Here is a 16,976-nt window from a genome sequence, read left to right as displayed (position 1 = left end):
TATTTAAAAAGGTGTTGCCTTGGCATTACAGAAATAGACTGGTCTCTGACTGGCATTACATTAATCAGCCTCACTACCACCATTATAAGAAAACTCATCTCTATAGCTGTATAGAATATGGCTATAGATATATAGGATATGGGTCCAGCAGAGCGTGATCAGGGACTACTGAAACAGCTAATTTTCTGAGAGCAGTAGAATTATATCTGTATTTATTCATCCTGCTTAGCTCTGTGCCCTGCTCCTCAGAAAAGTGGCCTTTGCCATATCCCTACATGACAGATGTATCGCAAGATCTGCTTGTTGGTGACACAGTGTTGCATGTAACACCAGGTGCAGAATAAGAGATGATATCAGGCAGTTGCTTAGTTATCTTTGCTTGCTCAAAGTCTGTAAAGTAACAATGAGGAAGCTAATTAATTGGAGCAAATTAGTGCAGGTATCTGAACAAAGGAAAAAAAAAGGCACAAAATGAAACAGAATGACTTTGGATGCAACCATATACTTTTCTACCTAGTCTTGATAATTTATATTGAGTTACACATTTGACAGCTTGGGAGGAATTCAGTTTGGTGTGAAGGCATTTACATTTAGGCATTCACATGCAAATGCCTAAACCCTTTTTTTAGTAAGTGAATGCTAAGGAGCTCCTTAGGAAGAGCTCATTTGGATGCCTTCCTGGTATTCAGATGTCTAAACATAGACACCTCATGTTGTTTGGGTGCTGCGGAGCCCCCAGCCCAGCTCCTTGCTCATCCTCCAGGGAACGGGCCTGGACCCCTCTGGTACTGTCCAGTCTTGGGCAGACATCTGGGGGACCTACAGGCACCTCATAGGGCCCTTGGAACTATCTGTGGGCAGCTGATAACTGTCCTTAACAGCCTTTCTGAAATTATTTTTACTATCTTGTGTTCAAGAAATTATTGGATGTGTCTAGCTGGCAAGGTGATGTTCTGTCAAAGGTTGGACTTGGTGATCTCAGAGGTCTTTTTCAACCTATTTGATTCTGTGATCTAAAATAATTTTCTGTATCTGTTTCCATGAACACACAGCATGGATTTGTGCTTAAATGTGCATGCAAATAATGCTTTTGAAGGTAGATGGTCTCTGTCAGCTGAAGTCCCAGTTATGTAGATAAGGTCATTTATGACATCCATGAACATTTTCATTGTTCCACAAAAAAAATCCAAAAACAAAGCCCAAAGAAATCTAACTTGGCACACTTTTTTTTTTTTTTTGTATTTCTGAGTGCATATGTTTTATAAATGAGCTCTCCACATGTATCTCCATTAAGGTTTTAGTTCAGATCAGGAACACATTTCTGAAGCCAAATCTCCCAGTTTTTCCCAACTACTATGCCTTGCTTTTGCTCTTGATCTATGCTCATAAGAGTGTATGTTTCAGAATGAGTAGACTGAGATTGTACACATGATGAGAGATTAAAAATTCAGCATTTGGAGAAACATTTAACTGTTGTTTTTCAAAAGCTATGGTGAAACAAGGAACTAAGAAAGTAGTAAGCAGGGAGACCTTCCACAGTAACAAGAATCTTCAGAACAAAATACAGCTTTAGCTAAGTGTTACTGTACAGGGAATCAGCAGCATGGACAGTAGAGAATCAAGCAAACATCCAGACAAATATACTGTAGAAATCATGAAATATTAATGAATGAATAATGCATATCACTTGGTAGCTTTTTTGGTAGAATTATGAAATACATGGTTGATGGAATAGGATGTAAGCACAAAACTTTGATTATAATAAGGCATTTGAAACATTTTAAGGTGTTCTTACATCCATTGGTTTGGACATACTCAGGGTACCATAGTTCATCTACCTGTAATATCACACTGAGACAGCTGAGATGGTATTTCCACTACCCTGCCCTTTGACACTTGATTTCACATTTGGGAAAATGAGGGGGGAGTGTGTTAGTTTTACCAAGAATAACAGTATTTTTCCTTGGGGATGGGACAACAACCTCTTATTTTAAAAACTGACTAAAGAGATCTCAGTTATTTATAGTCTCACTTTCAAAGCTGCAGAACCCACTGTTTAAGCATCATGGAAGGTCAACAAGTGTTAGAAAGAATTATTAATTAATTTCAGTTCCAAATGAGGAGCATAGCAGGGAAACATTTTGAGAAACCACAAAGCCTGTCTTCTTGACTAAGTTTCTGGAGAGAGACTTGGGAAATTGAAAAAGAGCAGCAGACTGAGCCAACGTCTGCTGTTTGTTATGTGGGGATTGTTACGTGATTTGACCTCAAAAAATCCAGACAATAATCAATTTCATAGTTCATGGGAGGAGTCCACAGAGGAGAAACACAAATACCTAAGGCAATGCACTAAGAAGCCTCATGATACTGTCTAGAAACACTGAAGGATACACATATTGGAAAAATGCAGAAGAGCGCATCCGATGAATCATACACTGCAGCACAGATATTCTGTGGGAGAAAGGAAAGAGAAAGACAGCAATGCTGAAAAAGATCTAAGGAGTATACACAGCAAGAAGGATCAGAATTGTGGTATTCAGTAACAACAAAAAATAAACCCAAACTAACAGCCAGTGCAATCTGCAGATCTTTTTTTAGGTGCTCCACAGTGTGCAGAGTTTAGGAGCAGGGAGGCTGCAGGACCCCACTTAGTGTTCCCATGGATTAACCAAGTCAGCCTGGGAGATGGCCAAGGGTTGGATGGCCCTTTCTGACTGCATATTCTTGAAAGCACACTCCAAACACCCCTATCTAGCTACCTTCATGCCAGGATGAATTGGAAGGAGTTCAGACAAAAGCAAGACAAATGACAAAGAGCTGGAGGGAATGACTTCAAAGGAAAGATTAAATGAGCTAAAATATGTATAGCATGGCTAAGCAATCACTGTAGGTCAGGAGACGGGTAATACAGTAACTACTAGCCATTCCTAGGTAGAGGTGGAAATGAAGAGGTCTATCATTGGCAGTAGATAGGGAGGAGGAAGAATTTGTCATATTATTAATAATCTTTTCCTTCAATTTCTTCTTGGTACATGGTAGCTTTACCATGTCATCATGGACTGCCAGCAGCAGGAAAGACACAACCACTGAGAAAAAGCCCTCTCCTTTAGTAGTTCACTCTGGATTCTGTTTTATAATTCATTTGATTGCCTCCTCTCCTTTCTTACTGCTCTAGGCCACGCTCATCATTACACAGGGCTAAGGAACCAGTTCTCTCTGAAACCAAGAACATTTCAACAAGGCATGTTCAAAATAATTTATGAACATTTCCACTACTGCTACCAAATTGCTCCTTCCTCTATGCCTTATTATTGCAGGACCAAACAGCCTTGAAATACCTTAGGCTCATATAACTTCAATGAAATATTAAATAATGTCACAATTTTTGAGCATGAGAATTCCTCCTCCCATCTGTTTTTTTGTTGTCATTATTTTTGGTTTTGTTTGTTTGGCTTTTTTTTTTTGTTCAGGGCACATGCAGAGCATCTGAAAACAGACATCTCCCAGTCTAACCTCTCAGAAGGAGTACGCCTTGTCCTGGCATCTACCTTGTTTAGATAGATCATAGCTAGTCAGGAAGGGCAGAGATTCCAGCCGTGCTTGTGAGCAGCATAGAATTCATGCCTAGGACAGTTCTTATTATATTATTCTCCCCTACGTTCAAATGCTAATTTTTCAACAACCACCTTTGTCCTGCTTTCCTTCTGTTAGATTCTTCATTCATTACTAATGATGGTAGGCTTTTCCCAATAAGTATTTTTTTCTAGTAAATCTTTTGAGGGTATCACTCCCGCTTTACATTTTCTTCCTTCTCATCCTTTACTCGCTGGTGTCATTTATACAGCTCATTTCATGTTAACATCAGAAGGTCAGTACCTAGACTGTCTATAATCATACAAGTGAATGTTTAGCACTGAGGAAACTTGGATCATGGAAGCCTGATATTCTTTCAGGCAGTAACACTAACCCCTACTGACATTAAAGAGAAAGAGTAATTTTGCTATCAAGTCTTTTAAAAGTGTGAGTTAAGAGCATCTCATCCTTTATATTCAGCAGCCATTCCACCAAGAACTGGAAGAAATGAAAGAAATATCACTGAATTACAGAAGTTACAGCTGTGTAAAGCTTGCATACTGGAATTTACTTTGTCTGCTCTATGCTCCACTCTTTACATTATGGAAGAGCTCCCAACTCTACCATTTGCTTTCTTTTTCAGGTCATAAACTCACATCCATTCATAATGCAAAAAAGGAGTAACACAAACCAGCATGTGAAAAACTACATTTTAAACCAAAATAAGCCTGTGGAACTTATGACAGGTTGAAAATGTTTAAACCGAACAGCTTTCACTGGAGTTAGCAGCTTGAGTGGTATGAGAAAAAATTCATGGGAATCTATGGATTTTGATGAATTTCCCCGTATAAAATTGGTTTTGAGTAAGCTCTTGTGAGAGGGCAATGTTGCATTTTGGCAGAATAAAGAACCTCTGTGTGATATGTACTTCTATGCAACAACATGTATAATATAAACAAAATTATATTTGACATTGTGATATTTTATATTGTCAAAAATGGGAATTTCTGCGGGTTTTATTGTATTTAGAAGTGAAAATAGACAGAATTCCTTTTCTTTGTGGGATCTGGTAAAGCTTTTTTTTTTTTTTTCCCCATTCTAGTTGCTTTCTTGGTGAGCAAGCAATCAAATTTTAAAAGGATAATCTTTTCCCAAACTTTGGCTATAGTTAACAATACTACTTACAGACAGCAGTTTGAAAAGTTACAGTATAATTGATGCAGCATGAAGTGAATCAAGAGGGCAAAGTTGATTTGCAGATATTAACATAATCCACTCCTCATATTCCAGAGAAATTCACATTTTTTCCCGGCATGCAACTTTCTTACAGAAAAATACTTCTACCTTCATAGCACAGTCCTTCCTTGGATGCACAAATGACAGCTTTTACGTCCTGAAAGACACTCCGTAGTCTTCCCTGCTGTCATAGACTGGGCATTTGGAGGAGAACAAGACAAATGCCCAAGTTTTGGGGGTTTTTTGCACAGAAAGCAGTCAGCCAAGAGCAGCCTCCTCATGCAGCTGTTTCTACGTACATACAGAGCCAAAGGCATGAATAAACCTTTTAGCTTCCTAATCACATGTAAACACGTTCAAATCAGTTCTGCATTAGATTACCGATTCTCATTTATTTTACTGCCTGGAAACATTTGAGGGTGGCTCAGAGCAGATTTTTTTTTTAAAGTTTATTTAATTGTTTGAATAAACAACATAAAAAGAAAAGGGTAAATGAGTTTGTTCTCTGAGGGGATAAATGCACTTCTAGCTTTCCAGTGGGGCACTTTGCTTTCTCTCTGCAGCACATACACTTGTGCAATTACAAAATCGCAGAATAAAGCCAAAGGCTTAAAAACCACCTTATTTGGGCTCACAATTAAGCTTTCAGGTGCCCTTTATTAACACAATCGTTTTCCAAATCTGGCCATGCACTTGTGAGATGTGAACCAGTTTTGAAAAACCTCATTTGCCTGTGCACCACCCAGATGTAAGTCGTCACATTTGTGATATCTCACACTCAAAACCAACACTGCAAGAGTTTATTCTTCTGGTTCAAATAGACTCTGCCTTCAACATGGGCACTGGTGTGTGAAGAAGAAGGGATAGAGGGATATGAAAAAGAAGTCAAAGCAGAAAAATACTTAATCAGACTGTGTGTGGGGTTCCTCCCTCAGTATCTCTGCCAGATTCCTACCTGATGATTACATATCCAGTCAGAAAGCTCGGTGCCACTTCCCCATATCTCCAGCTGTACTCACATGGCATGTAGGTACTGCAGTCATATTTGGCTATTTGCCAGCTAGACACATCAGAGGAGATCCTTTAGGATCTCCTTCCTGACAGCTGTTTTTCAGAAATAGAACCAATGTTAATAATAGAAACAAGTAGATGCAGCAGTTGCTCAGCACATCGGAAATGAGGCCACTTGCATTTAAGAGCTTATAAACGGATTTAGTCTTCTAATTTCAGTACCTACTTTTGGGGGAAAAAGTCTAATTCATGATACGGTTTTCATTTTTAACCTCTGTGTAGATGTGCAGATCTTTAATTTTTGGTTCTGTGTATATACTCTATAATATCTCCATATATAAATCAGTCAAATGTCTTCCTGTATATAAATTTAGTATTCCCTGATCAATGTACATGAAAGACCTACCCCACATGCCAGTGCAGCCTCCTACATTTCCCTGTTCTTTTATTCAACAGTGTTGGGTTTTCATTTTTTTTATGCAGTCATACTCCTTTGACAGTACATAACTGTCATGGTTCTGTCTCACAGGTTTCTATACATCAGAGACCAGCTTTAAAACTGTTTTGACAGGTTAAAAGCTGGGATTTTTCCAGGGACAGGATGGAGAGAAGCAGGAATGTGAGAAGTGAAAAAGAATATTCCTTGACACCCCCTAATCTCCTCAGCGCAGATGGCACTGTCGTTTTCAAGTAGCTTCTGCGCACAACAGCCACTGAAAGAGTGAAAGTTGGAATGCTGAAAATAGTCTTCCTGGGAGATAAATGCATATCTGCATGTACATCTACCCAATATGCACAACTGTGAATGCATGAGCAGACAAATGAGCAAAGCTTACCTTCCCTCTTCTTCTTCCCCCTGTCCATTCACTAAAATTAATTGTTCCCCAAGATGCTGTAGGCCACATTGTTAATTATTGTCTCTCTCTTTTGCACCTGAGGCATCACATTGGTTTGGGAAACAGCCTGCAAACAGATGGAGAGCTGCTGGAGATGAATCTGCAGGTATGTGAAAAAAAATGGATACAGACTTTATGATACTGCAGGCTCAGATGGTCTATTAATTTTCAATAATATTCTGGAAAGGAAGGAGGTCTTTACATGTTTTTAGGCTTAATTTGTTTTCAAAAAAGGAGTTACAAGAGCCAATTACTTTTATGATTTCATCACAATCATTTATGCTCAAGGAATATTTATGGGAAAATATTCCAATCATTCCTGCATCAGCTTTGTTGTTTCTTAGATAACCCAACCCGCCGGCAGCCAGCCGTACGTGCACTACGCCTGACAGTACCAAGGCTGGGTGTCTTGCAGACCAGACACAAATGCCAGCTTGAACTGGATGCTGCATGCAGCCTCTTGCCTGCTGCTTTAATGCCACTGGCTCATCCCCAACATCTACCCCAGCAATCTGCTTCTGCCATCGTGTTGTCACAGAAAACCACAGCAGCCTGAGGGAAAGCCGTCCCTTATGTGCCCAGCCTGTCTCTATCCCACTTGCATGAGGCAATGTCCTGATGCAATCCCAACAAAATGTTCTATTCTTTGATACAGCCTGGAAATTAACAAAAAGTCACTGCAGTTGTTGACACCAACTAGTTTTCCATCTTCAGAGGCTGAGGATCAAAGGTAGTACAGCCATAACAATGAGGCAGATATGTCTCTAATGGTGCTCAAAGCTGTCCTGTCCTACAGAGGAGGGCTCTGCAAAAACAAAGCACAGTTATCCAGACCTACCTAGTAAGCCCCACGCCAGCTTTAAAAGAGGTAAAAGGGTTTGCCTTTCATAAGTACTTCAATGTGATCATTTTCTGTGTAAATGTACCCAAGAGACATATCTGAAAACCATAAGCTCTTCTAATAGAGCCATCTTACCCTCTTCTAAGGGAAAACTATTGCTTCACATAAGGAACAGCTGCAATTTCTAAATGGGGAAAAAAGCCTTTCAGACTTGGCTGGAAGTTCAGCTCTGCACATTAGCCAAATTACTTTAGAAAGGCAATGGAAAAGTTATTAATAGATTTATCAGATGACTATCCAAAGGAATCCAGATATTTTAGCCAAGAAGCAAGAAAAAGTGAGTTAATTATACCATGACCAGACTCCTTATCCATACAGGAGTGAGGAGCAGAAGGTGATATTTACAATACCATGGCACCCTTTCTTTTCTAGTGTTGGTATTGTGCATATTTTGTGGAGCAGAGTCTACTTGGTAAAGATTGGTACACAAGTTGTCATGTTATACACTATTTGTCATGCTGTTATATGAGTGTGTAAAGGAACTCCGGAACTTAAGCACAGTGTAATTTACTCCACTACCCAAATTCTGCATTTTGAATCCAGCAGAGATTTTCATACTGCTATCACTTTATGAAATGCCTGATACAGAAACAACTAAATGCATAATGCATTGTATATGCTACCATACATTTAGCTTAGATTACTGAATCTACTGGCTGTCACTCTTTTAAAAAGCTCATCAAATATAATAATTATGACACAAGAGTCAGCCTGTATCATTATCACCTGCACAGGTTAATAAACAGTATATTGTTGCATGACCTTGGGATTCCTAGTCAAGGACTTGAAATGAAGGATTCTTAATTTGCCTTTCCTCCTGTTCTGCAGATGGTGCAGAATGCGAAAATTTAAAGCCAGTAGGGCGCGCTCGCTCTCTCTCTCTCTCTCTCTCTCACTACAATTGACTCTGCAGAAGTAGCATCAAGGCCTCAGGCACTCCATCTGCCCCATGGGTAGGAGGTGGAGATGAAGGTGGTTCATGGTGAACCAGCTTCCCCCTTGGTGCTGCAGAGGAGGAGGTGGATAACTGGCCAGCAGTGGTGCTTAGCCAGAGCACTGCAATGCTACAAATAATATTAACATTTGATCCAAAAAGGGCGATCTATTTCAACAGTATTTTAGATTATTTTCTTTCTGCACTGAATCTTTTATTTTGGACAACAGTTCTTTGGAGAAACGCAGTTGTCCTTAATGAATTGTTTTCCCCAGCTGTCACTGTCATTGTACCAAAAATTCAGGGGGATTTATTTGACCTGTAGCAGAGGTGTAAGACTAAGACTTTAGCTCTTCTCCATTCCAACAGGAGTATTTCCTTTGGTAGAAGCAGTTTATTGGTAGGGGCTATTGACTACGGATAAGCAAAAAACAAAGATGCCAGTATTTGGATACTTACCAGACACTTTAAGGTTTATAGGCTGGGCTCAGAGGAAACTTGCCCAATGGTGATGATATATCACAAACTGCTCCCTGGCTGTCATAGGCCCTAAGATGTTTCTTCCATTTTTGCCTTTCATGAGGGAAAGTGAGAGAAGCTCTATGAAATCAATTCACACTCTCAAAATGGTGCTTTAGTCATGGGTCACACAATTAGCCACATCTGCAAAGCAGTATATTTGCTGATTACCAAATTCTCACCTCTAAGAACTTAGGCTAAACTTTAGTTTAAACATTTTGGTACATGGAAAAGGCATTGCCACTGCATGCTGAAATGCCAGGTATTGCAATGAACATATGAGAAAAGGAAGGGGTTTTTCTCGGGAGACAAAAAGGTTGCAGGTGAAAGTTTTGGTCTGTTCTGTACTTCCTGTCTCACTCATATCCCCCCTTCCTATTCCAAGATCTTTCTATCCTTCAGAGGCACATGATATGTCTAGTGAGAAATATATTTCAGTCAGACTTTAATTTGTTAACTTTTAACTGACACTTGGTAGAAAAACCTTTTACATTCCCACAAAATAAGATTTTGCCTCTAGCATCAATTATCGTTCACCTGGCTATTGAAGAAGCTGACAGATCTATATTCTCCTTGCTCTTCTTTTTCATGCATCTTGAAAGATATTTGCCTTTGTTTCACCTAGTGGCACCTCAACAATCTCCTCACTTCTCAAATATATTTGCTAACAAACCTTTCAGAATCATCGCCTTACTATTAAAAATCCATCAATGGCACCCATAGAAGTGACCTGATTTAAAATTGTCTTACTGAGCCAGGCAACCTCCTGTAAGCTCTTTTTCAAACCTTAGTATTATGTTGCTAAGTAAGGTGACAATCTACCCAAGGACTACTTCTGTATGCATGTAAGGCCTAGTACAGTTACATAGGTAAAATATGGTAAGCAATCTTCCAAGTCTGACAACTAAAAGTAGCAAGACTTCAGCTAAAGTCCTGGTATTTACAAAATCTCAGGAGTTGTTAATAGACATCACAGATTTCATTGTATGCCTCATATGGATCATATAGGATAACCTTTTAGAGAAGCCTGCCAATGATTCCTGTGACCTTGCTGACCTTGCTGACCAGAGAATGATCAGCCCAATGCAAAAAGGATAAAATAGAAAGCAAAAACAAAATGAAAAAAAACCCCAAGTTCTATGTCATAGGAATTAGCAAAGCAATCTTTTGAGAGGATGATGTCAGCACAGGCTCCTAGGAGGGAGAAAGAACAAAGTGAATGGCAGAGGGCAGTGAAATATTTCAACAGAGAGGGAAGACTTGCTCTAAATTTCAAACAGGAGACTCTGCTAAAAGGAAGGGAGAAAGCAGGAGCATGAGAAAAGGCTGTAAGGGATGAAGACAAGCTAACACGAAGGAAAAGGAAACCAAGCAGGGAGGATAAAGAGAGTTCCATGAAGAAGCAGTTCTGCTGAGGGACCATGTCAAAACCCAAAACTGGTGCAGCTTTAGCAATGGCACTTTAGTAACGGAGGAGAGAAATCCAACACAATGGCAGCCAGGAAAGGACCTAAAGGTACGTAAAGCCTTTGCTGAATGTATGCACCATGAGCAAAAATGTAAGGAAAAGAAGAAAATTTGCACTGATCTGTCATACGTTCTCTCATAAAACCTGAACTTTTCACAAATCAGCACAGCCTACATAGCTAAACTACTTACAATACTTGCATGTAGTGCCTGCACCTGTCAAGAAGAGTGATTATTAATTTTCTGTGCATAGGTCATGTAAAAAGTCACGTAGTTTCTCTGTGATTTAGTTTCCCATCTGTAAAGCTGCCACCTCTGCTTCATTAAAGGCAAAGAGGCAATAAATTGACAAGGAAGAATATAAATAAAGAAGAAGGACAAAGCAGATTTAATGGCAACATAAGGCTCAGGTCCAGATTTAAAAAAAGCATATATAACAGTGGAGTAGTTAACTGATGTATTTTATGATAAAAATATAAACCTCTTCCAAAACAAATCGGAAATAGGAATGGGACAATTCAAAATATTAGTATGAAATTAATCTGCTCTCTTTGCTGTAGGCATTCACAGGTTCTGCTTCCCTGTTACCTCCCATCTAGCAAGACTCTTCCCCCTTCTTTACTCTTCCTAATTGTCAAGGTTTAAAGGACACTGAAGAGCACAGGATGGGTTCATTAGAATTGCAAAGTATCACTGCTTCCCATTTGCAGCAGGGTACCATTTATCTCTGTTGCCACACCATACTGTGACGTGGCACCAAAAACCAGATGCAGCAATCCAGAGCTAGGGAATGCTAATCATCCTACATCAACCCCAAAACCATGTAGGATTCAAGGTTAACTGTGGTTGAGAACATCTGTTCATGGCAGTAAATGACTCCCAAAGGCAGTCTGGAGTGGGCTTTATGTTTTTGACATGGCCAGCCTCTTTCTGTTCACCTAGAAGACCTGGGTCAAATTCTTGGCCATTTATTTTGATTCCTTGCATCTACATAACCACCTCTTCCGTCCCCTTCCTTCAGTGAAGGGCACAACCACCTCTCTACAGACTCTTTGAATGCCACCAGGATGCCACCCACAGTGAATAATGAACAGGACCATGACTTTCTCCACTTAGTTGCAGCAAAGTAACAATATAAATTACAACTCCTGTGCAGACCTCAGCACAGCAGTCTATGCATAAATACCGTCTCATAGCTTAGCTAAAGGAATCTGTCCAGCCAGTTGCACATGTTTTCCTTAAAGTCATGTTCAGACTGATATTTCAGTTTAGTTTACCTGAGAAATTTTTAACTTTCCCTGAAGTTTACTTTAAAAGTGTTTCTATTTTACTGTCTTTCATATTAAATACCACACATTATGTCCTGTCCTATAGCAAAAAGTAAGCAGAACTGAAAAAGGTACTCAGCACTCCACTGTGGTGCCAAAGCACAACTAAAGAAGTAACTATGAGGTTGCCAGATCAGAGACTGAGCATTAAGTTACTTTGCATTTGGTCTAAGTCTGTAGTCCTGCTCATATTGAAGTCAACAGCAAGCCTGCAGTTAATTGCAACAAAAGTAGGATGTATTTTAGGGAGCAACCATAAAGAGGTAGGCAGGATTATCTAATGACATATACGTATTTTACTAAATGTGTTACTTGTCAAGCTAATTAGTTACCCTGTAAATGAAAAGGTCAACCCTGCATAATATTTGCATCTCATATTTCTGAGTCAAATTTCCTGTGCATGGTAAGTGGAAAGAAATAAATTCTACTGAAGTTGTGAAAGGCTGATAGGAACACTTTGGCAGGCAGAGAAAAATTAGAAAAAAGCTGTTCAAGGCTGATCTGAAGCTAAGAACATGGAACATGTCCATCAGGAAGACACCCATCCCATGGCCACCAGCTCCACATGGTACAATTTGTTTCGAATAGCTCTGCAGCCAAGCAATACATTGAAACTGTCAGTCACAGTTTTTTCGCTGCTTCTGCTGCTCTTTACTAATCCACGTATGCAAGGTGAGGAGAAACAAGGCTCTCGAAATCACTCCACTGCACCAAGGTGGTACTTTTGACCCCAAACTACCATTCTGCAAGATTTACCTGACATCCCTCACTATTGTGTGCACACTTCAGCTGTGTGCATATTTCCCCCCATTTCCACAGCTGGAGGCCAAATCCATCACAGTACAACTATTCTACAATTGCACCTCACTAATTTTTCAGCTCTCAGAGCCTTGCACATTTACAGCAGCCCTTTTCCAACACCCTTGTCATTTACATATATCTGATGTATGCAAACTTGACACAAAAACAAATGCTTGAAAGATATTGGCAAAGCTATTAGAAAGAGGTTAAAGAAGAAGAAGAAGCAGCAGCTTTCTTGGGAAATATCAAACAGAAACAAACAGAACATTTCAGGGCAATCAGCAAATTAACAAGGAACTTCGAAATTTTTTCTTTTTCGATGAAACAGCCAGCTTTGTGTTTCAGCCTGTAAACACTCTATGCCAGAAGAGGATCTTCAGAGACTCTTTGTCCTTGCTAAAGGGCTTTACTTAATGGGGTGTTACATGAAAAAGCATATCTGTCTTTCAGGAAAATGTGCCCTGCGGGCTCACTGAAACAGTGGCACTATCTAGAGGAAAAGAAAACCAGGATATGAAATACCTCCTCGCTAATGTAAGTTTAAATATATATTAAGTCACTCTGCCAGGACTGAAAACTCTGGCATTATAAATTTCCCAACAACCTGTGTTCACTAAGTAGGTGTCAGGGGACCCCACTCCCCTTCAGTGAGGAGCCACATCTTCCAGGCAGTGAATTCTGCTGTCAAAGGCTTGAGTCTTGCTTGCAGAAGTTGCCCAAGCCAGCTCTGAACTCACTCTGAACTCACTGTAGGGCAGCCACAGCATCACGGGGCCTGGGGTCCATCACCCTGCCCGTGGGCTGACCCTCTGCAGCAGCTCAACAGTGACCGATACGTGAGCTGGGAATTTAAAGCCCTTACAGCTATGTCACAAAGGGTTGCATCATGCTTCAAATGACAGATGATTTGAAAGACCTGAATTATGTCAGACTATTTCCTTTGTAAGCCAGGATAAGAATTTTGCACCCCACTTAGTTGGCCTATATAAAAGAGGAGCAAACCGATTGCCTAAGATACAACATAAAGAAAGTTTAGCTGTTAGCTTGTATTTCAAAACCCTTTATTCCCCATGTGTTTGAACCAAAGTTTTAAATTCAGATGTACTTAAAGATGTATTCTCTTTTTCTGGTGCATGTACAAGCTTAGGGCCAGGTAGCCCTAGGAATCAGCTAGTCCCTTATAAAGGAAGTGAACACATACTCAGATATAGGCCTTAGAGAAGACCCCTCCTATATGTTTCATGAAGCAGCATTTTTCTGAATCCAAATAGCAACCCTCTACTCATGGTACATCTAAGAACTGCTTCCTTCTAGCACTTCTCTGTGTTACGTCAACTCAATTATCTAGAAAGAAAAAAACAAAATTTCCTGATTTTACTCATAACACTTCCACAAGAGAGATTCAGGAGGTAGCAGTAAGATTTTAAATCTCTCCCTTTCCTCTTTTAATTTTGACTTGGTTCAAGAGTATCTGTCTTGTATGTAACTGTTGAAATCAACAAGAACTATCAAAAACCCCACAGTATGTTCAACTAATCTGAAATTAATCTGGAATTAACCTGAAAAGATTTTGGTGTTTGGAAGGAATACGTTCTGTGTCAGTTTTAGCATTTTATGAGCAATGTGGCAATTCCAAGTGTTTAGTTCAAGGGGCCAAGTACCTTTAAACACAAATTCCCTTTGAAGCCAGTAACTAACAGTTTCATCTTGTACTTCTACTGGGAGGAAGACTGTTCAGCTCTGTGCTGTGCTATTTTCACCACATCATTCCCAGCTGCTCTATTCTTGAATTGCTTTTTGTCCTGCACTTTAATATACAACTTGATGTAGAAAATCTGAAGAGTGGTGCAGACTTTTTCTTAAAATAAATGCTCCCTTAATCAAAATTGGATGACTAACAGGCATAAAATTATGGATCTAATACCACATATAATCATTTATCTCATTGCAAAGAGGCATACATCATTTGCATTGTGTTCCAGTAGTGTTTTATACCCACTTTACCATAATCTAAATGAGCATGCACAACACAGACAAATGGAGATTCTAGCCCATCTTATGCATTTGCCTGGAGAGCATGATGGTTTGTTATGGAAGCTTTTAAAAATTGTGTTCCTATAAATAAACATGTTAAAATGTAAAGACAGTGCAGTGGGCAAGCACACTGCCTGAGCAGTTTTAATTGTGAGATATATTTTCCACAAGGAAGGGATTTTTTAATTTTTTTTTTTCTGGACAGGAATTTTAATAAAGTATATTGAAACTTATATGAGCTATGGAAATAAGTTTGTTGAAGTGAATTTGACCTGTGGATAAAACAGCTCAGCATGCGGGTATTGCCAACCACATTTACAGCTCAAACTAGATTTTATTTTCTTCTGCCCACTCCTCATTATCTGGGATGTACTTAACAGTCCAAGCCAGAGACTCAGTTTTAAACAACCTTAAAAACTTATAAAAATGGCAACCACCAAAGTATGTATTTCTTTCCTTGAAATTACTTTTGTAAGAAGCTTTCACTCATCCATCTGCAGCATCCTTCCTATTCCCAAAACCACCACAGCTGTGAAGTTCAATAATGTACAGTCCTTCAGGGAGAGCGAGTATGGCTTCATGTGACAATATTCACAAGGGTTGATTTCTCTCTCCCATGTACGACTTTACATCTTTTTCTGACCTTGCAGATCTGTCAGAAACTGGCACTTAAAACTCTGACATTTTTATGAGAGACAAGCTGGTCTTATACCTAATTTTAGAGAGCTTTGTATCTTCTTCCCTCTTCATAAGGATAACTCACTCGGCACAGCTGATTTTAATGTAAAGAAGTATGAAGCTTTATAAGGAGAAAGAAATGCATGCTAAAGTACATGGTAAAATTCTCTTCTGTATTCTTAAAATCATTTATCTGTGACATATGTGGCATGAAGATGAAAATATGATATGGTCTAAAGGCTTTATTGTTATTTCTGTACTGCACTGCTTACTGCTCAATTCCCCATTTGTACAACATGCTTTTCTGATTCTGCCCACAACCTAAAGATACCATCCAAAAATCAAAGGAGCAGTACAAACTTGATACTGATTAACCTCAAAAATAAACTATAGCTATAATAAAGAACTGTGAAGTTCTGTCTGGAGATTACTTGCTCAAAGAATGGGAACATGACAGAGATGCTAGGAGGATGAATTGAAGATGTCCCTGCTCATTGCACAGGGGTTGGTCTAGATGACCTTTAAAGGTCCCTTCCAAGCCAAATTATTCTATGATTCTATGAATCTATGATCCTATGAATGTTCCTCAATAAAATAAGACAGATAGATAGACAGTCTACACAGCACATTGAAACCTTAGGAGTTCAGTAGAGTATCATTCATTTTTTCCATCAATCTGTCTTGTATGGATTAAGCACTTAAGAGAATAACTGTATTATATATTGCATATGGTATAAGTATGTTTATATGTGGAAATTAAGTATGTTATATATTTATCTCGGTAAGCATTGCACAGATAGTTTATTACATGTATGTCCAGCTTTTATTACTGATTGACATTCAGTGTTCTGCTGCTGGGGGTTGGTTTAATTGCATTCTTCTACTATTTTTAACTTTACTCCTGCTTTCCTACCAGCATCATATTAAAATTGTTATTTTATCTTTACACAGATGTCTTTTTCCATTCATTCTTTTTTTTTTTTGTTTTGCAAAATCAGCTCTCTTACTAGTAACTGCCCTCTTGTATACCAGAGCGGTGTTCAGCTTTGACCACTAGTTCTGCCTCATTTGTTTCATCTCTTCATATAAGGTATACTCCTCTAGCTTACATGCTTCACTTTTTCTCCCCTAAATTTATTTAAAATTCTTTCCAGCAGCCCTCCATGTTTATCTCAGCCCAGCTTTTTAGAGTAATCGATTTTGTGCATGTCTATATATGACATAGTTTCAAGAGGCTCTTATATCCAGCCAAAACAAGTCCTTTAGTTTGCTTTTCTCTGGCTACTCAGGACTGTCCACACAGAAATATTGCTCATTCATCAAGTTTCATTGCCTGGTCAACAGTGATTGTTTTCTGTATTACACATTCCATTGAATTCTCTCCAACTTTTCCCCCTTTCTGTCTTTTGATGTTTCCCTAGCTGTTAACAAGATGTGAAAAAAAGAGATATTCTAAAGGCTTTTCTTACTTCACCTTAATGATTTCTCTAGAATTTGTGAATGTTATTCATCTAGATCAGGTGCCTTGTCGAAATTTAATGGTTTCATATACCTAACTCTGTGCTCTAGCAAAATCATAAAGCCTTTAGTACCTTCTG

General features: G+C 39.1%; 1 long non-coding RNA gene across 2 annotated transcripts in view; it reads right to left on the bottom strand.

Moving 5' to 3' along the window:
• Nucleotides 1-5,005, bottom strand: part of LOC116782483 — a 45,735-nt gene extending 40,730 nt beyond the window's left edge. For both annotated transcript variants that reach the window (XR_004355248.1, XR_004355249.1), the window contains exon 1: nt 4,918-5,005. This is a non-coding gene — a long non-coding RNA (uncharacterized LOC116782483). The remainder of the gene's footprint in view (nt 1-4,917) is intronic.
• Between the last annotated feature and the right edge of the window lie 11,971 nt (nt 5,006-16,976).

Source organism: Chiroxiphia lanceolata, chromosome 2 (genome assembly GCF_009829145.1).
Source record: "Chiroxiphia lanceolata isolate bChiLan1 chromosome 2, bChiLan1.pri, whole genome shotgun sequence".
In the NCBI taxonomy this organism is placed as follows: Eukaryota; Metazoa; Chordata; class Aves; order Passeriformes; family Pipridae; genus Chiroxiphia; species Chiroxiphia lanceolata.
This window is presented reverse-complemented; position numbering and strand designations above follow the sequence as displayed.